This window comes from Oreochromis niloticus, linkage group LG20 (genome assembly GCF_001858045.2).
Source record: "Oreochromis niloticus isolate F11D_XX linkage group LG20, O_niloticus_UMD_NMBU, whole genome shotgun sequence".
In the NCBI taxonomy this organism is placed as follows: domain Eukaryota; kingdom Metazoa; phylum Chordata; class Actinopteri; order Cichliformes; family Cichlidae; genus Oreochromis; species Oreochromis niloticus.
This window is the reverse complement of record NC_031984.2, coordinates 9695940-9721401: the sequence shown is the minus strand read 5'-3', so window position 1 is coordinate 9721401 and position 25462 is coordinate 9695940. Positions and strand designations below refer to the sequence as shown.

The 25462-nt window shown below is 37.9% G+C and overlaps 1 long non-coding RNA gene across 1 annotated transcript; it reads left to right on the top strand.

The window, feature by feature from the left end:
- LOC102079679 (uncharacterized) lies at nucleotides 1-24987 on the top strand. The gene is made up of 21 exons (XR_002057560.1): nucleotides 1-81; nucleotides 5045-5151; nucleotides 5228-5279; nucleotides 5533-5676; nucleotides 5768-5953; nucleotides 6412-6567; nucleotides 6659-6826; nucleotides 10808-10837; nucleotides 18723-18872; nucleotides 18966-19133; nucleotides 19432-19461; nucleotides 20240-20395; nucleotides 20508-20675; nucleotides 20972-21001; nucleotides 21780-21935; nucleotides 22048-22215; nucleotides 22514-22543; nucleotides 23317-23472; nucleotides 23585-23752; nucleotides 24051-24080; nucleotides 24860-24987. It is a non-coding gene; the product is annotated as an uncharacterized LOC102079679 (long non-coding RNA).
- The last annotated feature ends 475 nt before the right edge of the window (nucleotides 24988-25462 follow it).

Genomic DNA, 25462 nt, shown 5'->3' with positions numbered 1-25462 from the left:
GTAGTCTGTATGTGAAGGTGTGCTGCAAAATGATTATGCTCTCCTGACAAGAGGCTTTACAGACGGCAACAACGGCAAAAGGTAATCAACTTAATGTAGAATTTCCATTACTCAGTGTCTTTTATATTGTATTATTATTCCTCATTGTAACGGCCCTAGCAGGGCATATCTTCAGACCAATTTTAAAGAAGTGTCCTAGAATGTTTACTGACATATCTAATATCTACCTATTTTGCATTTACTGCTGTTCCTAAAACAAACAAATAATTAACTTTGCAAGCAAACAGCAATAAATTAAATATTTTGAATTTCTGGGCAGCGTAGTGGTTCAGTAGATGGCACTGTCACTAATTATTATTGACTGCACGTGTGGTCTGTTTCTATGTGTTAGCCAGGGGTCATATTGGCAACATGTCCAGGGTGTTTCCCATCTGTTATCGTATGACAGCTAAGACAAGCTTACAACTCCTGCTACCCTGAATAGGGTATGTTGAGGAAGACAGATGGATTAATGGATGGATGGAGATAATACACTTTTCAATTCAGGAACAAGCATCAATATCATCAATAACAGATCTGAGACAGTCTCAGGGGTACACATGCGCATTAACTCATTAGTTTCCTTTTAAAATAAATTATAAGACAAAAATCTTATTAGTAAGGTTGAACTCTTGGGGTATAATGCTGCTGAGAACTGTGAAACATTTATCGGGTTCATGATCCAGAACAACTAATAAACATGGGCACATTTCAGCAAACCAAACGCCATCTTAACCTAAACTTAGACTAATCTCATTGTTACGTTTTTAATGTCTGTGTCATTTCTCTAACTTAACGAAATTTTACTCACACTGTGCTGCTAAAGTCAAAAGTGAGTGTTTAAATTCTTTGCCACTGCTGTACATATATACTTTATTTTAATGCACGTAGTATGTATTGCGCAACACAGTGTCTTTGTTTCAAAGTCTGACATAAGAGAGACTCAGGCTCTTTCTTTGGAACAATTTTGTGATCACAAAGGACTGATGTACTTCCTGAAATCTGATATATGAAAAAATTCAATACACAACAATTACTTAATATTAACTGATATTCTGTAACAATTGGGATTATTTCCTTTGGCCCTTTAAGGTGGGATCATTAAGTTATCATTGACCAAAAACCTAACACTGTACTATCAGATCAGGTAACGTTTGTTGTTAGAATATATTATTACAAGTCTTGGCAATTAGTGATGTGTCGGTCGCAAACGAAATGGCTCTTAGAGCCGGATCTTTGACGTGAACGACGTGAGCCGGCTCCTTATCGCGAGCTGTGGGGTTTTTTTTTTTTTCTTCCTTCTCTCACCCTCTCTCTTGCATTTTTTTTCCGCTTCACTCCGCACGCGAGCCTTGTGCTTTGCGCTGGGCAGAGGGGGGAGGGGCGATAGTAGCACAAGAACAGAGCAAGAGAGAAAGAGTGCCAGGGACAACAACGTCACATTAGAAAGGTAGAGTATTCATCCACAACTATTTTCAGTTGCGGATGATAAAGGATTCAGAAAGTTTATTCATGCAGGCCCATATGACAGAGAATATGCATGTTCTTTTTGTTTTCATATTTTAATTTATATTGAATTGTGTTGTGGTTTGCAGTGTTCTGTGTTGTTTTGCTTTAAATTTGTTTAAAAGGGAAAAGCTGAAAATTTAAATAGTTAAAAGTTGAACTGTGACTAGTTGGTTTTTGTACTATATGATTTAGTTATTACATTTTATGTGGAGTGAATAAATAAAAGTATATTTACAGTGGCCCCTAGAGACAAAGCATGTACAAACTTCAAAAAACGTATGAACTCTGAAGCACGTACAAACCCTGAAGCACGTACAAACTCCAAAACACGTAAAAACTCCAAAACACGTACAAAACACAACAGAAGTGCTCCAGGAAGCTAGGTGCAGTGTTGAGCTTTTGTTACCTAGAGGCTACACAAGCCAGCAAGTGCCAACGACCGGATTTAGTGTGTGGTAGCAGTGGCGGTCCTAGCCTGTTTGGCGCCCTGGGCGAACACTCCCCTCGCTTTTTTTTTTCATTTTCAACAACCATTTAAAAATATTACTAAAACTAAAATGAGAGAACAATCAGGTGTCACAATAAGACACCCCACAAATGATGTGTGCCAGTAAAAATAAAAAAAAGTTTGTCCACCAAAAGACAGGAGAAGAGCACAGGGATAAACCTGCAGGCCTGACAACAGGAGGTGTATCACTCCGCTGGTTTTCTACTTAGTGACAGTTTTTACATTGCAAATGTGCCTTTGTGACATTCATTAGTGGCCTCACTGACACACAAAACAAAACGACTACATAACAGAACAACTACACAAGACGACACAATACACTAAGTATACACTCCACACTAAACGTCACAAATCTCCCACATCTAAAAACTCTCTCTCTCGCTCTCTCTCTCTCTCCCTCTCTCTGTCTCGCAGCCGTTACCATCACTCCCCAAACTTTTCCCTCTTCCTAAACAACCAAATCCCACAAGTTGACTATTTTTTAATTGGTCGACATGGTGCATTTTTCCACTGTTTTTGCGCTTTCGTTAGAAAACGCTTAAAACACACACACAAAAACGTGACGACAGTATTTAGTAAAAAGCGTGGGTTATATATATGTTATCATAACTCTGGATTTACTGGCCTGTAATTAAAATTTAAAAACTTTGAAGTCCGAAATTTCAATGTGTGCTGAAACAGAGACTCAACGTGGCTGCAGCTTTTTGCTATGTCAGCTTAAAATAGTCATGTGACTTGGAGGTGCAGCGTGTCCGTGGACCACAGAGGGTTAATAACACTCACCTTCCTTCCATTTCCAGAGTGTAACATCCAACCACCTGTGTAAGATCCGAAATTCCCATGGTGTTGTTCAAAATGTGCTCTGGCACAATCATAAGCATCACTTGCTACTGAAAACAAGAAAAAACCCGGTTGTGCTATGGGCTGAACCATTTGTTAATAGTGGAGGGGGGGGAGACTATCCAATATATTCAGTTTTAGCATTTATATTCACTGTTGACTGTAACTACACTCAAACTGTTAATGCTATCTTATTTTAATAAACAGCACTGTCATATGCAAAACTGGGGCGGCACTTGGGGTGGCAAGGGATCATTTTAGGGTGGCACTTGCCACCCCATGCCACCCTTCTAGATCCGCCCCTGACCGCAGCCAACGAGTTTCCCCTTCTTGTATTAGAGCCTGTGATGTTTTAAGAGTTTGAATCCCGAGCCGATCACATTGCTCTGTAAACTTTTCAAGCACTTTAATAAACAAGCAAGCAATTCCACCTCTGGCATTATTGCGTAAAGTTGACAGCACCTCAGGCAAATAGGCAGGCTCAATCCCCGGCCTCTAGCGACTATGGAAGTCGCTACACTCCTCCACTTCTTTCTCTTTTTTTAAACTTTAAAAACGGGTTGTGTGTGAGACTTTAGATCAACAAAATATAAAATATACATTTTAAATTATTATTTATCCCTTTACCCCTAGTCCTAAAGTGTATATTAATGTTTTTACTCTTAAATAGTTATTGTTCGTTTACTTGCACTGCTGTAACTAGAGCCTCGTCGTCTCGTCTCTCTATGTACTGGACTGTATGTAGCGGAGATGACAATAAAGTTTACTTTGACTTCAGCAGCGAGCAGGCGCACCGAGGGCTCTCGCGCTCACTTTTCGTGTATAGAAAAACATCGGTGCAAATTATAAGTCTGTATCATAATGTCTGGTGTTTTCGTGTTTGTTGGTTTGTTTTGGTTGTTTTATCTTGCGAGTTGGTTATTAGATGCTGCTCCAGTCAGCCAGAGAATCCCCCCGCCGCCCCGCCCTCTCCTCCCTGTGCCGCAAGCAGCAGGCTCACCTGGCAAACGGAGGGCGCCCTTACTCCCAGCAAATGGGCGATAGAAAACCGATCGGTGCCTATGCCATTCCCAATATGCACTGGCATGATGTCGGGGCAGCAATTTTTTATTTTTTATTTATTTTTTTGCTGATGCCCGTGATGCCGCCCCGGGCAACCGCCCGTGTGGCCCGTATCTAAAACCGCTACTGTGTGGTAGTAACAGGTAAATGAACTTTTTTTTTTTAATTATTTGAATATATATGAGTGCTTGTGTATAAATACACAAATAATACACATATGCTTTCAGTTGTGTAATTTAAGTGATCTAGGTAGCTCTGTTTTGAAGTTCCGTTAACTCTAGGAATGCGTTTTGGAGTTTATACGTGCTTTGACTAGGGGCCGCTGTATATATTTATATATAAACACATGTAAATAAAACCACTTTTTTTACATTAGTAATTCCTTTTGTGCATAATTTTATATTATTGTTAATAATAAATTAATTAAAGCAACAAAACAACCTGAAGAGCCGGTTCGGAGCCAAAAGAGTCGGCTCTTTTTAGTGAGCCGAGCTGAAAGAGACGGTTCTCTAAAAAGAGCCTGAAATCCCATCACTAGAGCCAACAGGGAATACTTAACACAGGGGTGACTACATAAATTGATCTACTAAACAAGGAATAAAGAAACCTAGAAGCCAATACCAAAAGAAAGAAAAAAATTATATCAAAATACAAGGAAAACTCAGAATGCTGGGTCACACGACCCAATACCGTGACACAACTGTGATAAGAAAATTAAAAGATCAGTTACTATTTTCTTATCTAAGAACAGGAAAGATTATTGGCACTCGAAAATTCTCATAATGTATATAGACCATCAGTTTTTTGTTTTTGTTTTGTTTTTTTTTGTTTAGTATTACAAGTTGTTGACTCTGACAATGTTTGAAGTTAAACATTTTCAAAACTCTGTTTGCATGCTAACAAATAAACATTGATAGGCTGGTATGATCCAAATACCTTTAAATAAGTTGAGCAGCACATTATCTGGGAAGGAAGAAAACCTTTTGCCTTCCTGTTGGCTTCCATTTTAAAGAAGAAATGCCAGCAGCATGACACCTTGAATAATGACTGATTTTATTAAAAGGAATTGTGTTCTTTTCTCTTTAGTTAGGATGACATTACGAAAGGTCTCGTTTTGCATCGTTATTCTCCTAGTCATATGGAACTGTCTTAAGTATGAGGGACACAGAGAGTTTCTAAATGGCTTCTTTGAGGTAAGAATAAAAATGAATGTGTAATGATGAAAAAATACAGTGAAACAAATCATTTTCCTCCTGGATTTTCTTCCAGGAGTTAATGAGTGCAGAAGAATCCAGCATTCATCTAAGAAAAAAAAGAGAAAGTGAGTAAAATTTTAGCAGTGTTACTACAATGTAACACATGTTTGATGACTAATAATATAATTATATAATAATTGTATTTATTTAAAAAAAAAAGCATGCTTTGCAAAGTGCTTTGAAAAACTAGATGAGGGAGGATATTAAATGAACAAGCAGCACTGAATAGCAATAACAGTATCTGACCAAGTCCAGATTATCAGTGTTATCATTGCTTTATGGTTTGTTTGGGTTTTTCTTTTTCTTTTTTACCTTTAGCTTCATCAAATTCCACTGAGTATGAGCTTCAAGCTGTTATAAGCGTCTCAAATCTGGAACAATTCCAGTCGATACTGAACACCCTCAGTTTTCCTTTATCGATCAACGCCACTGGTGAAATTACAAGCATTAATACAACAACAGGTAAAACATCCATTTATGTTGCTTCTCCATTGCTTGCCAAGCTTATTCACTCAAAGTGTCACATTGAACCATTATGTTGTGTTCTTTTCAGTGTGTTCACCAAAAAAAACTGCAAACATAACTGAATACCAGTGCACATGTGAGGAGAGCTTTGCTTGGTCATATAACAAATGCATTAACTATGAGGCCTGTGATGCCATCGTTGGTGATACATGTGGATGCATTAATGGACTTCCAGCAGATGGGCAATATTGCCAGTTAAAAACCAGCAACCCAGGTAGGACTAGGCAAACATGTATCACATGTGATAGATAAGTAAGTATGTAATGTAAATGTAAGTACATTTATCCACATAGGTAGTTAGACTGAGGGTTCTACTTCTGTGTTCTGTGAAAGGATTTAATAATGTAATTTTTTTTAAAGTGTAAAGGATGTTGATTTGAATTCTATCCTAAAGCCATAATTTTGTATGAAATTTGTTTCAAAGATTCAGTAGCTGTAGTCGCAAATATCTTGTTTACGAGAGATATTTAAAATTTGTGAAATGTTTGAGAAATGTGTCAACACTCAGTGTCAACACTAGCTACACCAACAGCTATATCACTAAATGATATATCACATGTAATTTAATATACGTGTGATATATGTATATCACATGTATATAATATATAAAGTCGCAACAGAAGTAGAAACATCTTAAATAAATGGGGTGCTTGTTTTTTGTCTCCTCTACAGTGCCAGTGGAGTATGATATAAACTTTAACTTGCTCTTGCCAGTATCCAGTCTGCCCCCAAATTTCATTGATCTGTTCAGAGACTATGTGGGAAATTTGTCATTCCCCCAAACCTTCACTCAGTCTTTAATAATAGAAGACTTGAACTTCACCACATGTAAGAATTTTGTACTCGGACAGATTTAAATGTGTTCATACTCTGGTGCAAGATTTATGAGGTGTGTTTTTGTTTTGAATGACTTTAACAGGGTGCTATCCAAACTCTACCGGAGGAATGCAGTGTCAGTGTGAGGACCACTTTGGTTGGTCATGTGACAAGTGTGGCCTATACGGTGCATGCAGTAATGTTACCTCACAAACCTGTGGGTGCATCAAAAAGCTTCCTCCTGGTGGAGAGTTCTGTGAACCAATCACAAGTAAGATTCTAGCTCTTACAAAAGAACTTTGTTACTTTTAACACAAAACCTTTCAAATACATGTGAACGATTAAGATGCTGTTGTGAATATCATTTGAGTAACAGTCATGCAGTCATGTTGAAAAGTACTGTAAGCACATTATTACTGATTGTATGGAAACCAATACGGTAAATAGCAATGATCTATAATGTACAGTGTAGGGACTAATGCGTTATTAAGTAACGCATTACAGTAACTACATTATTATTGTGGTAACGAGCACGGCAACTAGTTATTATTAGTGATGTGTCCTGTGTGTCGAAGCTTCGAATCGCGCTTCGGGTAATCTCGGGGGCGTGTCTGTGAAGCGCGTATCGAGGCTTGCTTTGATTACGTATGCAGTGACGTTCGAGGCTTCGCGGGCAGTCCGTACCACGTGACTGATTCGGGAACTGGTTCACTGGTTCGCGCCAGATTCGAAATAAAATGGGCAGCAAAACACAGCTGATTCCCCCATCACATTGTGTTGCGGAATTGGATTGTTTACGTGCTACATAGTTACTTGAGCATTTCTTCTTCGATGGAGCCTGCAAGGAAGAGATTTGTTTTCTCTTCTAATAAAGTATGCACACAGTAATAAATATCACAAATGATAAGTACCATAATATAAATAAACAACACTACAGATCCTATAACCTGATTTATGTCTTTTAGTTTATTAAAAAGTGAAGCGCCACACAGTTTGTGTCATTATCCAGATGTACATAAGCATGATTACACAGTTATAGGGGCGGGTTTTGATTATCGATTAAAATCGATTCTCGCTTGGAAAACGTGATATTGTTTAATTAAAATCCTGAATCGATTTTTAATATAACTTTATTTTGCCCGAAATGCCAGAATCTCAGGTTAAACCTCACAAAAATTTCAACAACCACCAAACAGCTAAAACAGTAAGTGACAGCAGGTACACGGATTCTGCACAAAGACGCAAACACAAAGCGCGGAACCGCTGACGGATCAGAATCAGTGAGATGTCGCCTTTCTCACCCGACGACACGGACACGGTCGGGGCTGAAAGGACAGCTCACTGATTCTCATGTGTCGGCGGGTCCGCCCTTCGTTTTTACGTCTTTTTGCGCTGATTCTGACGCTGCAGGTTTTATTTCTCTCCAAACAATATTGACTGAACCAGCAGCAAAAGAAGATCCAAACTACGCTTCACATAAACATCGTCATGAATTCCCTCTGACTTTTGCTGTTTTGCTTCCACCACGATAAAAATCACACTTCATGCACAGCTCTCTCTCCCTCTCTCTCTCTGTACTTGAAGAACAGTTTCCCGTCTAAAAATCTGTTTTCTGCATTATTCCCTTGCTTGTTACGCACAAGTCTACCGTTGTTTACAGCGCTGTCAGCCGCTGTTTTTTCCTTTTACTTACTACCGAAAAGAAAACCTAATTTCTGCTGTTCAATAGGCTACCAAACAAATTTAAACTTTTTAAAATTATGCAAAATTGCAAAACGCTTAGCCGTGTCTCTAAACCTCTGTAACTTTGCTTTGCTTCATTCAGCAGCATCAGGTAATGTTCATATGTTGATGAATGGTTTTCTTTCGTTTTTGATCTGCTGCAGAATATTTTTATAAATTGTATTTCTGTTTTATCCTTAGCTGCTTTGACACAAAGGCATCTGCTGTGATGCTCACACCTTTGATAAAGTCTCGCAAGTGTCAGCTTTCTTTTTATAGATATAAAAATATAGAAATGTACTGATCCATGATCTGAATTATAATATTTCTGACTGAGGCACAATTTCCCCTGATCGAATCCTGTATCGAATCGATTCTAGAAATCAGTGACAATATGCAGGCCTAACAGTTACACAATCATACCAAAACTCTGTCCTGATAGTTTCCACTTTCTCTTTTGTATCAGACATACTGAGACAATATTTGGGATAAATAACCACGAAAACAATCTATTTATTCAGTTTAGAGGTTTACACATCACATCATTATAATCACAGAGCCTATTTCACTTAAATCGTCCACTTGATGGCGCAGTAGAGCAAATGAATCATCACAATGCTTCGAACCATGAGTCGACCAGTTGGATGGAAAGCTTCAGCTCATCACGAGGCTTCATCTCACCATCACTAGTTATTATGCCAAAATCAGGAGCGCGTTAATCGTTACTGGGATTTAGATAGGGTCGTTATTCGCTACTTCCTGTGGTGGCTATCGCGGAGCTTCCACAGATTCAGTAACATTAGCAAGTGGTGGAGGCCAGCAGGTGGATGCGGAGAGACCCAAAGCGGCCGCCGGTCAGGAGAACTGAACTTCAGGTAACAAGTTATGACCTGCAGTCTATCTGGGTCAGATATAAACCAAGTTTAGGTGTAGTTTATTTTCGTTATGCTGACTTTTTCGTACTGTGTAGCAGCTAGCTTGACGGAGTTTCTATACAGCTGGGTGGGTGCTATGATGTTACTGATGTTGAACTTTATTTTGTTCATAAGGTTAATTAATAGAGTTGCCAACCGTCCCCTAAAAAATGGAATCGTCTGGTATTCAGAGAAAATATTACGCGTTTCTTATTGAAGTGAAAAGAAATGCAGTTTGTCCCAGACTTCAGCCAGGATGGAAAAAGACACAAAGCTGCAGTTATTCTGTGTCTTTGCTGCACAGCTGCCTCTTCTTCTCTCATTCTCTCCCCCTCCCTCTCCTGTTGCTACTTCAATCGTGAAACTGATCAATGATCAGCTGATCGGCTTTTCTCTCTTGTTTGTTTATCTCCCACTTTGCGCCAGAAAGAGGAAACCAGCGGATGTCGCGCTAAACAACAGCAGCACGTTTAAGCTTGATCAGCTGTTGTTAGAATTTATTAAATATTAATTTCTAGTATCAGCTGATGTTTGCTGGAGCCACAGCTGTAAAAGCTGCTGGTCATGATAGGGGTTTGGATATGTGGTGAGAGGGAAACATGAAGATGAAACCAGGAGATGTCCTTACTGAATCATCAGAGCTGAACAGGTGATGGAGAAACAGGTTTAGCTTTTAGGTGACATGAATGAGTTGAAGGGAATTTATGAACTGTTTCTGAGAGACAAATAACACCAGGATCCTTTTCTATGTAGCTGACAGCTGGTAACTGTGCAGGGGCGAGTCTAGTAAAGTTTTGCCAGGAGGGCAGGTAGGGCATTAACAGGGAAAGGATGGCACAAAGTACTTTTCTTTCTTATTCTCATTTGAAATATCTAGCTTTTAAAAAAAAAATAATTATCTGAATCTTACAACAAATGATTGATAGATTGATGCATATATACCATCAAAACAGTGTACATCACTGTCTCAACAGCGTTTGTTTTCATTCAAAGGCTTTATGATTTTTCCTATAATGGTGGGCCGGTCTCTAGTCAAAACGCCCTGGCCGATTCTTTGTCCCAGTCTAGGCCTGTATGCAGCTCATCTGCAGTCTGGTGTTGCCTACATCTTCCTATTCGGAAGGCAGAATTTTCGAGTTCTGAGTACAATCGAAAGCACCATGGCTGCAGTTTTCGTGTTGGATGTAAAAAGTGCACATGATGCTGTGACGTAGGCTAGAATCATGGCGGCGGTCAACGACGGTCCAGGCGTGGGATTTCTCTCGTGGAAATATGCACATTATTTTTTCCTTTCTGTTGGTAGGTGGCACAGTGCACTTGTGGCAAGTAAGGAAACTAGAAGACTGGCAATCTTGCTGGATATCCAGTTACGGAAGAAACACATTAACAAGAGAATTCTGAGTAAAACCAAAGTTACTTTCCCTAGTAACTAGTTACTTTGAAAGTAATGAGTAACTTGAACTAACTGAGTTACTTTTTATAGAAGTAACTAGTAATGTAACTAAGTTACTAATTTAAAGTAACTTACCCAACACTGATCATGTATCATGTTATACAGTCATAGGGTTTTATTTCTGGGTAGAAAATGAACTAATTTGAATGTTTTATGTTTACAGGTATTCCTCCATGTCCAACTCCAACTCCTGGTATGAGAAAACTATTTTTTTTTAATTGCCTTGATCTATAGATATAGTTAAACCCATTCTTTAGCTGTTGCACTGGCAGCATGTAGTATTGTCAGTATGACAAAGCCTGAAAGAAAAGCTCATCCTAATAATTTTAGCTGTGATCACAGAACAGAAAATCTAAATTCTATTGTTCTTCATCTGCATATAAATGGTAACGAATCTTTTCAGGATTTTTTTCTTTCTTATTTTTTGAAAGTCTCAGTCCATGGCCTCAGTCCTTGGTGATGCAAGTTTTGCTCATTAATTGTTTTTAAGCACAGGTTTTTTAAATAGTTTTCCTCTCCAGTCCTCTCTAGCTTATGTCTTTCTCCATATCCTTTGTTAAATATTAAGTTTTCTTTTTTGTCTCCGTAGGAAATAGAGAAACTGTAACTTTTTTTTTTTTATTTTCAGTCACAGCAGCATGTTAACAACAAAACTTTGAACATACAGTAGTTTGCTGTTCAGTATTTACAATACCCCCAAAAGATAACATAAAAAGAGGAGGAAAACAAACAAACAAACAAACCAAAGAAACCCCTACAAAACAAACAAACAAATAAACAAACAACAAACACAAATATAAAAATAAAATGTATAAGGGACATTGAGTGTACAGTTAACTATGATAGTAATATAGAGATATGGTATCCGGTCATGATAAGGTGGTCATTTTAAATGTTTCCATGTACATCAGGAATGGCTGCCATGCCTTAAGAAATTTGGTGGTTGAACCTGCCAGTATATAGCTCATCTTTTCTACATGCAAAAACCTCATGAGCTCTGCAAGCTACTGTTCAATTGTGGGAGGAGCTTCCTGCTTCCATCTTAAAAGTATATGGCACCTTGCAATACGTGAAGCAAAGGCAATAGAATTCGAATAGTATTTTGGCAAAGTGATGTTTTGAGGTATCACCCCAAAGATAGCCGTTAGAGCAGAAGGATCAGTATGATATAATATGGCCCTGTAAGAATGCTTTTAAGCTTTCCCAAACCGTACTGTAGGCCATGCCAGGCGTAATGTTTGTTCTTGTAAAGATATCAATTTGTTTGGAAAGATATTCTACAAACTCTTTATCTGACAAAGAAAAAGGGTTGAGTCTCCAGGAGTACACAAAGGGTTCATCCGGGAAGCTGAGTTCCAAAACAAGTGGACTGTGATCAGATATTACTATGCTATTGTATTTACAAGTCTTGATACTGGGAAGCATTTCTTTGTCAACAAAAAACGTAATCTATACGAGAATATGTTTGATGCATTGCAGAAAAAAAGCAATATTGTTTAGTGGAGGGGTAGAGAAATCGCCACGCATCAACAGCCCCATAGGCTTGTAAATATGACTGTAACACTAATGAGGATTTAGGGAGTGGAAGTCTTTTATCTGAGGAGTGATCTAGTACTGGATCCATAACAGTATTCATGTCTCCTCCAAGGATCAATTAGTGTGTATTAATCTGTGGAAGGGAATTAAGAAAGTCATTGAAAAATATTGAGTGATTCCAATTCGGAGCATATATGTTTGCTAAAATTCAATTCAATTCAATTCAATTTTATTTATATAGCGCCAAATCACAACAAAAGTCGCCTCAAGGCGCTTTATATTGTACAGTAGATAGCACAATAATAAATACAGAGAAAAACCCAACAATCATATGACCCCCTATGAGCAAGCACTTTGGCGACAGTGGGAAGGAAAAACTCCCTTTTAACAGGAAGAAACCTCCGGCAGAACCAGGCTCAGGGAGGGGCGGCCATCTGCTGCGACCGGTTGGGGTGAAAGAAGGAAAACAGGATGAAAGACATGCTGTGGAAGAGAGACAGAGATTAATAACAGATATGATTCGATGCAGAGAGGTCTATTAGCACATAGTGAGTGAGAAAGGTGACTGGAAGGGAAAAACTCAATGCATCATGGGAATCCCCGGCAGCCTACGTCTATTGCAGCATAACTAAGAGAGGATTCAGGGTCACCTGGTCCAGCCCTAACTATATGCTTTAGCAAAAAGGAAAGTTTTAAGCCTAATCTTGAAAGTAGAGATAGTGTCTGTCTCCCGAATCCAAACTGGAAGTTGGTTCCACAGAAGAGGGGCCTGAAAACTGAAGGCTCTGCCTCCCATTCTACTTTTAAATACTCTAGGAACAACAAGTAGGCCTGCAGTGCAAGAGCGAAGTGCTCTAATAGGGTGATATGGTACTACAAGGTCATTAAGATAAGATGGGGCCTGATTATTTAAGACCTTGTATGTGAGGAGCAGGATTTTGAATTCAATTCTGGATTTAACAGGAAGCCAATGAAGGGAAGCCAAAACAGGAGAAATATGCTCTCTCTTTCTAGTCCCTGTCAGTACTCTTGCTGCAGCATTTTGGATTAGCTGAAGGCTTCTCAGCGAGTTTTTAGGACTTCCTGATAATAGTGAATTACAGTAGTCCAGCCTGGAAGTAATAAATGCATGAACTAGTTTTTCAGCATCACTCTGAGACAGGATATTTCTAATTTTAGAGATGTTGCGCAAATGGAAGAAAGCAGTCTTACATATTTGTTTAATATGTGCATTGAAGGACATGTCCTGGTCAAAAATGACTCCAAGGTTTCTCACAGTGTTACTGGAGGCCAAGGTAATGCCATCCAGAGTAAGAATCTGCTTAGATACCATATTTCTAAGATTTTCAGGGCCGAGTACAATAACCTCAGTTTTATCTGAATTAAGAAGCAGAAAGTTAGCGGCCATCCAGGTCTTTATGTCTTTAAGACATTCCTGCAGTTTAACTAATTGGTGTGTGTTACCTGGCTTCATGGATAGATAGAGCTGCGTGTCATCTGCATAGCAGTGAAAATTTATGCTATGTCTTCTAATGATGTTGCCTAGGGGAAGCATGTATAATGTAAATAGAATTGGTCCTAGCACTGAACCCTGTGGAACACCATAATTGACCTTAGTGTCTGAAGAGGACTCTCCATTTACATGTACAAACTGGAGTCTATTAGATAGATATGATACAACCCACTGCAGTGCAGTACCTGTAATACCTACAGCATGTTCTAATCGCTCTAATAGGATATTATGGTCAACAGTATCGAACGCAGCACTGAGGTCTAGCAGGACAAGCACAGAGATGAGTCCACTGTCAGAGGCCATAAGAAGATCATTTGTAACCTTCACTAAAGCTGTTTCTGTGCTGTGATGAGCTCTGAAACCTGACTGAAACGCTTCAAATAAGCCATTCCTCTGCAGATGATCAGTTAGCTGTTTGACAACTACTCTTTCAAGGATTTTTGATATGAAAGGAAGGTTGGAGATTGGCCTATAATTAGCTAAGACAGCTGGGTCTAGAGATGGCTTTTTAAGTAAAGGTTTAACTACAGCCACCTTGAAGGCCTGTGGTACATAGCCGATTATTAGAGATAGGTTGATCATATTTAAGATCGAAGAATTAATTAATGGCAGGACTTCTTTGAGCAGTTTTGTAGGAATGGGGTCTAAAAGACACGTTGATGGTTTGGAGGAATTAATTATTGAAGTTAACTCAGAAAGATCAATTGGAGAAAAAGAGTCTAACTTAACATTGATGGTACTAAGAGTAGCTGTAGATAATATTACATCTGTGGGATGATTATTGGTAATTTTTTCTCTAATGATAAAAATTTTATTTGTGAAGAAGTTCATGAAGTCATTACTAGTTAACGTTAAAGGGATGGTTGGCTCAGTAGAGCTCTGACTTTTTGTCAGCCTGGCTACAGTGCTGAAGAGAAACCTGGGGTTGTTCTTATTTTCTTCAATCAGTGACGAATAGTAAGATGTTCTGGCTTTGCGGAGGGCTTTCTTATAAAGCAGCAAACTATTTCTCCAGGCTAAATGATGATCCTCTAAATTTGTGACACGCCATTTCCTCTCCAGCTTACGAGTTATCTGCTTTAGGCTACGTGTTTGAGAATTATACCACGGAGTCAGGGACTTTGGATTTGAGGCCTTAGTTTTCACAGGAGCTACAGTATCCAGAGTCGTACGTAGTGAGGAGGTAAAATTATTAACAAGATAATCGACCTCTGTTGGAGTAGCGTTCAGATAGCTGCTCTGCTCTATGTTGGTACAGGGCATTGAAGATGATAACAGTGGGTGGATTATATTCTTAAACTTAGTTACAGCACTTTCAGAAAGACATCTACTTTGATAAAGTCTACTCTCCACTGCTGTGTAATCAATTATTGTAAATGTAAATGTTATCAGGAAATGATCAGACAGCAGAGGGTTTTCAGGAAACACTGTTAAATATTCAGTTTCTATGCCATACGTTAAAACAAGATCTAGAGTGTGATTAAAGTGGTGGGTGGGTTCTTTTACATTTTGAGAGAAGCCAATTGAGTCTAATAACAGATTAAATGCGATGTTGAGGCTGTCATTTTTAGCATCTACATGGATGTTAAAATCACCCACAATAATTATTTTATCTGAGCTGAGCACTAAATCAGATAAAAAGTCTGAGAAATCAGAGAGAAACTCTGTGTAAGGCCCAGGTGGACGATAGATGATAACAAGTAAGACTGGTTTCTGAGTTTTACAGCTGGGGTGGACGAGGCTAAGCATCAGGCTTTCAAATGAATTAAAAGTCTGTCTTGGTCTTTCGTTAATTAATAGGCTGGTGTGAAAAATTGCTGCCACACCGCCCCCTCGGCCTGTGCTTCGGGATTTCTGGTAGTTAGAATGACTCGGGGGTGTTGATTCATTTAAACTAACATACTCATCCTGCTGCAACCAGGTTTCTGTAAGGCAGAGTAAATCGATTTGTTGATCAATTATTAAGTCATGTACTAACAGAGACTTGGAGGAGAGAGACCTAATATTTAATAATCCACATTTCACTGTTTTACTCTTTGGTTCAGATGTGGACCAAATAAGTGAAGTATTAAACAGGGACCCTGTCACAATTACATAGCGACCATTTGGGTCAGCTATTGTGTGAGAGACTATAAATGGAGTATTCTTATTGATCAAAATTGCTGCGCCTCTGGCTTTACCATTGAATTTGGAATGAAAAATATGTCCAACCCAACTTCGTCTTAATCTGGCATGATCTGTATTCTTAAGGTGTGTTTCTTGAAGATAGCTACATGTACTTTAAGATAAATGAGATGAAAGAATACCTTATTTCTTTTCTTTGGGTGGTTCAATCCCTTCACATTCCAACTAATAAAGTTAACATGGCAGCCATTACTCACAGCAGTTGAAGTGTCATCAACAGAAGTCATCACCATAAGTACATGATGAAAAAGGTGGTCCCAATCACAAATACCAATTCTATCATGGGTATACACTGAAATGTTGTTGTTAACAATGATCTGAGCCAATAATATACAACAAAAAAGAAAAAGAAAAAATAGATAAATCTCTCCCACCCACCTCTCCGTGTTCAGTGTTGTCCCCCTGCTTCTATTAAGAGTCCCATTCACCTTATTCACAACCACAGCCCCACATAAGTAGAAGCATCTGAACTATGAATCACACATGTAGTCCAAAATATATTCAAGTTAGAAAGTCACAAAGTCCAACATAGAGTAAAATAATTAAGAGAAGGAAAGAGAAAAACTCCCACGTCAAATTTACCTGTAACCAAAAAGCAGACCTGTTTCACTTCTCATCAAAGCTGACCTGGGAGTCCCTTTTAAGTGATAAGTACTGGAATATAGTTAACCTCCCAGGAAATAAGGGCAAACTCACCAACATCTGAGATTTATAAATGAACCTTGAACATGAAACTAAGCTAAACCACAGATCGTCCGTTTATTGATTGACAAAAATATAGTCATGTTGGTATGAAAGTCCCAGGGGTTCTTATGTAATGTCATTTGGGAGATGACTCAAACTTGGAGTCATTGAAATCTTTCACTGCTTCAAGAGAGTCGAATACCTGTGTTTCTCCATTAAATGAGATCCGAAGGATTAAATGAGATCCGCAGGATTGTTATGGTGCAACGTGGGGGACTCAAGTGCAGACTCCAGGATCGACTGCACACAAGAATTTATTTACAGAAGTCACTGGGTGTATATACAGGTAGTGCAGGGCAGTGCTGTATAAAACAAAGTGAGGGACGGGGCTCCAGGTAAATCCAAGGGGTGATCACTTGCTCTCCGATTCTCCGCATACCACCGTGGGTCCACTCTTCACACTCGACACAAAGATTCACACAGGGGAGGTATCCAGGAGGTCTGTAGACAGGAAACAGGGCTTAATTACAAAATTTTCAATAGATTCTCAACTTAGCTGTGCTGTAGCTTTGACTCTCACTGATGCGTGGCAGACAACGATCCAGCGAAGACCAGCAGTCTCCTCCTGGCTTAAATGCCGATCGCCTTAACGGGCATCAGGTGTGTTCCTCCTCTGTGGGCGTGGGCCAAGGGCGTGAACCCACAATGAGTTCCTCCCCAGCGACAGAAAGGTGGAGAGAGAAAGAGCGAGAGACAAGAAAAGGTAGAAAAGGCTGATCAGCGTCCTGCTGACCCCCCAGGCCGTGACAAGGATAAAGAAAACCATAGCAAACTCCATCTTTTTTCCGTAGTAGTCCCTTTACCTCGCTGAAAGATGACATAGACATACACATAAAGATAGAGAGAAATACTAAAGAACAAAAGATAATCAGAGTCTAGACAGAAAGAACACAATGGAAACAGAAGAACTCTTATAATAGAAAACTAAATGCCAACCAAAATATACATATTCCCACCAAAGATAACTTAAAATCCAAGACCTGCATAATAAGCAAAAGATTTACAAAGGCCACAGGGAAAAAAAGCTGAGCAATTGCTGCATTTTGAAAAGAAACCAAGATTTGATGGGGAGTGCTTAGTTTTTCACATGACTGTATGTCAATTTCTAAATTATCTGGTGTTAAATATTTTCTGATGTGAGAATAGAATAACTACATCTGTAATCTTGCTGCACAGGTATCGCTCAGTGTCCAACATCACCACCGTCTGGAATGAAAAATATTTTGTTCATTTATTTGAAAGCTACAGTTAAACTCATTTTATAGTTGTAATAAAGACATAATTCGAGATGACAGCGTTTATCCATTCTGTGTAAACTTTACATATTCATATATATATGTCATGGTGGGCTGTGTGGCAGGCAGGAAAAAGGACCCAAAATGCAGGACTCTCAAGACAGGACTGGGACTCAAAACGTAGCATAATTGCTGGCAAAACTTCCTCGTAAAATAAAACTCACAAAACAAAACTCAGAACAGAGGCGCTGGAAGACTGAACATAACAAACACACAGCATATTGAAGATACGACGCGACAGAGAGCAAAGGAAAACACAGGGCTTATATACACAGGGGAGTAATCAGGGAATGGGAAACAGAAGGGAGACAGCTGGGAGAGACAAACAAATCACAAAAACGCAAACTTGACACTGAGAGAGAATGAAAGAATATAACACATGAAACAGAGAAGACAGTGACTTAAACTAGAGGCCAGAACAACAAATAACGTCAAGAGAACAAAACCAAGAATAACCCTTAATACAAAATCAAACCAGCACAACTCAAAAATACGAACAAATCATAATTTAGAAAAACACCAAAACAGAAAAAGAAAATGCTGGGTCAAAATGACCCAGAACCGACAATATATATTTTTATATAACTGTCCTTAGTGTTCTCATTACCAATTCTTCCTATATCAGTTCAATTTAGTTTTGGTTATATAGCGCCAAATCACAACAAGCTTCTCAGGGCACTTTATATTATAAGATTATAAGAACATACAATAAATAATCTATGCGCAAACTGTCATTGTTTTATGTAAATATCAGGTCCTGTGATTGTGAGCAGCTCATTTCATGAATTGTCTTCTTTTCTCCACAGAGCCAGTGGAAATAGTCGTTGACATTGAAATTCCAGTATCCAGTGTGCTCCCAAATTTCAATGATGAAATAAGACACGCTTTGCAAAATTTGTCCTTCCCATATCTCATCACTCAGTCTTTAATAATAGAGGACCTAAATTTCACCACATGTAAGAATTTTGTGGTCATTAAACTTAAATACTGTTTACAAAATGGTGCATTATTTAATAACTTTGTGTCATGCTCTTAAAACTTTTCTAAAGGGTGCTATCCAAACTCCACTGGAGGACTCCAGTGTCAGTGTGAGGACCAGTTTGCTTGGTCATGTAACAAGTGTGATGAGTACGGCGCATGCAGTAATGTCACCTCCCAAACCTGTGATTGCATAAAGGGATTTCCTCTGAGTGGGGAGTTCTGTCAACCAATCACAGGTAAGAACTGATATCATCTAGCTGTTGGATGAACAGACTACTGCCTTTATCAAATAAATAAATGAACTTTTCAACTGTCTGATTAGCTAACATTGTGTTATGAGAGTGATTAGACAATAGACATTAGACATGAATTGCACTGTCTTTCCACAGTGCAATTCATTCTATACTCACTGGATTAAAGAAACATTACCACATCTGACACTGCATTCATTATCCTTGCTGACATAACCAAAGTCATGGTGTTTAGTTTCTGGCTTGAAAATTAAATAATTAAACATATAATGTTTTTCCACAGGCGTCGCTCCTTGCCCAACACCAACTCCTGGTATGACAAACATCTTTATTATTCATTTGTGGAAGCACAGTTCAATTCATTCTATGCACACTGTATTAAAGAAACATTGACAGATCTAACACTGCCTTCATTATTTGCAAATTCTTTAAATGTGACACACATTTATATATTGTTATTCTTTAAAAGAATACTGTACAGGATCTTCTAAACATCACCTCTATTGTTTCTTTGTATGCCTGAGATATAGTGTAAACTCTTAAAACATAAAAAACTTTATTTGAAGAAACACCAGACGAACTGAGCAGCCCAGTCTCATGGCAGTTTGTGAAGTCACCACTACACAATTATCTGATTGTTTGTGTTTAAAGACACAAATGATCTTGTTATGTTTAATTTGTATTTTCGGTGTGTTATCAAATATCAATATGTAAGAAATTATTTTTACAATGGAAAGTGGATACAATATTTTTTTTTTTTGAGAGAAAAACATGGGGGCCATCAACTTGGCAACAAAGAAAACACTTTCAAAAGATATGTCTACTGTTGTGCTTTAGCTCAGTTGCTGCTAATTTTCTAAAACTTACCAAGTAGCTTTTTAGGCATTAACCTAAACCCATGTGTTGTTAATGGATAAACCTAAACAAGTAACATACTTTAATAAATAATGCATTCTTAAATGATAAAGATATTTGAAAATCTGAAACATGCATGAGTCAAACTTGGGTCAGTTTTACATTTTCACGTAAATATAGTTTCCCATCATTGTAACAGTTGTATGTGATGGATTTTCCCCTTTTCTCCTTCACAGCACCAGTGGACTTTGATATAGACCTTGAACTGCACATCCCAGCATCTAGTGTGCCCCAAAATTTCAGTGTTGTGCTCAGAAATATTCTGAGAAATTTCTCCTTCCCCAAAATCATCACTGGGTCTTTAACACTGAAAGACTTGAACTTCACCACATGTAAGGACCTGATCTTATTTGACTTTTGCACTCCAACAGATTTAATGCTGTTCATATGGTCCTGTATGACTTGTTAACTGTGTTTTGTTCTTCTTTTAAATGTCTTGAAAAGGGTGCTATCCAAACTCCACTGGAGGACACCAGTGTCAGTGTGAAGACCAGTTTGCTTGGTCATGTGGCAAGTGTGATAAGTACGGCGCATGCAGTAATGTCACCTCACAAACCTGTGATTGCATAAAGGGATTTCCTCTGAGTGGGGAGTTCTGTCAACCAATCACAGGTAAGAACTGATATCATCTAGCTGTTGGATGAACAGACTACTGCCTTTATCAAATAAATAAATGAACTTTTCAACTGTCTGATTAGCTAACATTGTGTTATGAGAGTGATTAGACAATAGACATTAGACATGAATTGCACTGTTTCCACAGTGCAATTCATTCTATACTCACTGGATTAAAGAAACATTACCACATCTGACACTGCATTCATTATCCTTGCTGACATAACCAAAGTCATGGTGTTTAGTTTCTGGCTTGAAAATTAAATAATTAAACATATAATGTTTTTCCACAGGCGTCGCTCCTTGCCCAACACCACCTCCTGGTATGACAAACATCTTTGTTATTCATTTGTGGAAGCACAGTTCAATTCATTCTATGCACACTGTATTAAAGAAACATTGACAGATCTAACACTGCCTTCATTATTTGCAAATTCTTTAAATGTGACACACATTTATATATTGTTATTCTTTAAAAGAATACTGTACAGGATCTTCTAAACATCACCTCTATTGTTTCTTTGTATGCCTGAGATATAGTGTAAACTCTTAAAACATAAAAAACTTTATTTGAAGAAACACCAGACGAACTGAGCAGCCCAGTCTCATGGCAGTTTGTGAAGTCACCACTACACAATTATCTGATTGTTTGTGTTCAAAGACACAAATGATCTTGTTATGTTTAATTTGTATTTTCGGTGTGTTATCAAATATCAATATGTAAGAAATTATTTTTACAATGGAAAGTGGATACAATATTTTTTTTTTTTGAGAGAAAAACATGGGGGCCATCAACTTGGCAACAAAGAAAACACTTTCAAAAGATATGTCTACTGTTGTGCTTTAGCTCAGTTGCTGCTAATTTTCTAAAACTTACCAAGTAGCTTTTTAGGCATTAACCTAAACCCATGTGTTGTTAATGGATAAACCTAAACAAGTAACATACTTTAATAAATAATGCATTCTTAAATGATAAAGATATTTGAAAATCTGAAACATGCATGAGTCAAACTTGGGTCAGTTTTACATTTTCACGTAAATATAGTTTCCCATCATTGTAACTGTTGTATGTGATGGATTTTCCCCTTTTCTCCTTCACAGCACCAGTGGACTTTGATATAGACCTTGAACTGCACATCCCAGCATCTAGTGTGCCCCAAAATTTCAGTGTTGTGCTCAGAAATATTCTGAGAAATTTCTCCTTCCCCAAAATCATCACTGGGTCTTTAACACTGAAAGACTTGAACTTCACCACATGTAAGGACCTGATCTTATTTGACTTTTGCACTCCAACAGATTTAATGCTGTTCATATGGTCCTGTATGACTTGTTAACTGTGTTTTGTTCTTCTTTTAAATGTCTTGAAAAGGGTGCTATCCAAACTCCACTGGAGGACACCAGTGTCAGTGTGAAGACCAGTTTGCTTGGTCATGTGGCAAGTGTGATAAGTACGGCGCATGCAGTAATGTCACCTCACAAACCTGTGATTGCATAAAGGGATTTCCTCTGAGTGGGGAGTTCTGTCAACCAATCACAGGTAAGAACTGATATCATCTAGCTGTTGGATGAACAGACTATTGCCTTTATCAAATAAATAAATGAACTTTTCAACTGTCTGATTAGCTAACATTGTGTTATGAGAGTGATTAGACAATAGACATTAGACATGAATTGCACTGTGTTTCCACAGTGCAATTCATTCTATACTCACTGGATTAAAGAAACATTACCACATCTGACACTGCATTCATTATCCTTGCTGACATAACCAAAGTCATGGTGTTTAGTTTCTGGCTTGAAAATTAAATAATTAAACATATAATGTTTTTCCACAGGCGTCGCTCCTTGCCCAACACCACCTCCTGGTATGACAAACATCTTTGTTATTCATTTGTGGAAGCACAGTTCAATTCATTCTATGCACACTGTATTAAAGAAACATTGACAGATCTAACACTGCCTTCATTATTTGCAAATTCTTTAAATGTGACACACATTTATACATTGTTATTCTTTAAAAGAATACTGTACAGGATCTTCTAAACATCACCTCTATTGTTTCTTTGTATGCCTGAGATATAGTGTAAACTCTTAAAACATAAAAAATTGTATTTGAAGAAACACCAGACGAACTGAGCAGCCCAGTCTCATGGCAGTTTGTGAAGTCACCACTACACAATTATCTGATTGTTTGTGTTTAAAGACACAAATGATCTTGTTATGTTTAATTTGTATTTTCGGTGTGTTATCAAATATCAATATGTAAGAAATTATTTTTACAATGGAAAGTGGATACAATATTTTTTTTGAGAGAAAAACATGGGGGCCATCAACTTGGCAACAAAGAAAACACTTTCAAAAGATATGTCTACTGTTGTGCTTTAGCTCAGTTGCTGCTAATTTTCTAAAACTTACCAAGTAGCTTTTAGGCATTAACCTAAACCCATGTGTTGTTAATGGATAAACCTAAACAAGTAACATACTTTAATAAATAATGCATTCTTAAATGATAAAGATATTTGAAAATCTGAAACATGCATGAGTCAAACTTGGGTCAGTTTTACATTTTCACGTAAATATAGTTTCCCATCATTGTAACAGTTGTATGTGATGGATTTTCCCCTTTTCTCCTTCACAGCACCAGTGGACTTTGATATAGACCTTGAACTGCACATCCCAGCATCTAGTGTGCCCCAAAATTTCAGTGTTGTGCTCAGAAATATTCTGAGAAATTTCTCCTTCCCCAAAATCATCACTGGGTCTTTAACACTGAAAGACTTGAACTTCACCACATGTAAGGACCTGATCTTATTTGACTTTTGCACTCCAACAGATTTAATGCTGTTCATATTGTCCTGTATGACTTGTTAACTGTGTTTTGTTCTTCTTTTAAATGTCTTGAAAAGGGTGCTATCCAAACTCCACTGGAGGACACCAGTGTCAGTGTGAAGACCAGTTTGCTTGGTCATGTGGCAAGTGTGATAAGTACGGCGCATGCAGTAATGTCACCTCACAAACCTGTGATTGCATAAAGGGATTTCCTCTGAGTGGGGAGTTCTGTCAACCAATCACAGGTAAGAACTGATATCATCTAGCTGTTGGATGAACAGACTATTGCCTTTATCAAATAAATAAATGAACTTTTCAACTGTCTGATTAGCTAACATTGTGTTATGAGAGTGATTAGACAATAGACATTAGACATGAATTGCACTGTGTTTCCACAGTGCAATTCATTCTATACTCACTGGATTAAAGAAACATTACCACATCTGACACTGCATTCATTATCCTTGCTGACATAACCAAAGTCATGGTGTTTAGTTTCTGGCTTGAAAATTAAATAATTAAACATATAATGTTTTTCCACAGGCGTCGCTCCTTGCCCAACACCACCTCCTGGTATGACAAACATCTTTGTTATTCATTTGTGGAAGCACAGTTCAATTCATTCTATGCACACTGTATTAAAGAAACATTGACAGATCTAACACTGCCTTCATTATTTGCAAATTCTTTAAATGTGACACACATTTATATATTGTTATTCTTTAAAAGAATACTGTACAGGATCTTCTAAACATCACCTCTATTGTTTCTTTGTATGCCTGAGATATAGTGTAAACTCTTAAAACATAAAAAACTTTATTTGAAGAAACACCAGACGAACTGAGCAGCCCAGTCTCATGGCAGTTTGTGAAGTCACCACTACACAATTATCTGATTGTTTGTGTTCAAAGACACAAATGATCTTGTTATGTTTAATTTGTATTTTCGGTGTGTTATCAAATATCAATATGTAAGAAATTATTTTTACAATGGAAAGTGTATACAATATTTTTTTTTTTTTGAGAGAAAAACATGGGGGCCATCAACTTGGCAACAAAGAAAACACTTTCAAAAGATATGTCTACTGTTGTGCTTTAGCTCAGTTGCTGCTAATTTTCTAAAACTTACCAAGTAGCTTTTTAGGCATTAACCTAAACCCATGTGTTGTTAATGGATAAACCTAAACAAGTAACATACTTTAATAAATAATGCATTCTTAAATGATAAAGATATTTGAAAATCTGAAACATGCATGAGTCAAACTTGGGTCAGTTTTACATTTTCACGTAAATATAGTTTCCCATCATTGTAACTGTTGTATGTGATGGATTTTCCCCTTTTCTCCTTCACAGCACCAGTGGACTTTGATATAGACCTTGAACTGCACATCCCAGCATCTAGTGTGCCCCAAAATTTCAGTGTTGTGCTCAGAAATATTCTGAGAAATTTCTCCTTCCCCAAATCATCACTGGGTCTTTAACACTGAAAGACTTGAACTTCACCACATGTAAGGACCTGATCTTATTTGACTTTTGCACTCCAACAGATTTAATGCTGTTCATATGGTCCTGTATGACTTGTTAACTGTGTTTTGTTCTTCTTTTAAATGTCTTGAAAAGGGTGCTATCCAAACTCCACTGGAGGACACCAGTGTCAGTGTGAAGACCAGTTTGCTTGGTCATGTGGCAAGTGTGATAAGTACGGCGCATGCAGTAATGTCACCTCACAAACCTGTGATTGCATAAAGGGATTTCCTCTGAGTGGGGAGTTCTGTCAACCAATCACAGGTAAGAACTGATATCATCTAGCTGTTGGATGAACAGACTATTGCCTTTATCAAATAAATAAATGAACTTTTCAACTGTCTGATTAGCTAACATTGTGTTATGAGAGTGATTAGACAATAGACATTAGACATGAATTGCACTGTGTTTCCACAGTGCAATTCATTCTAT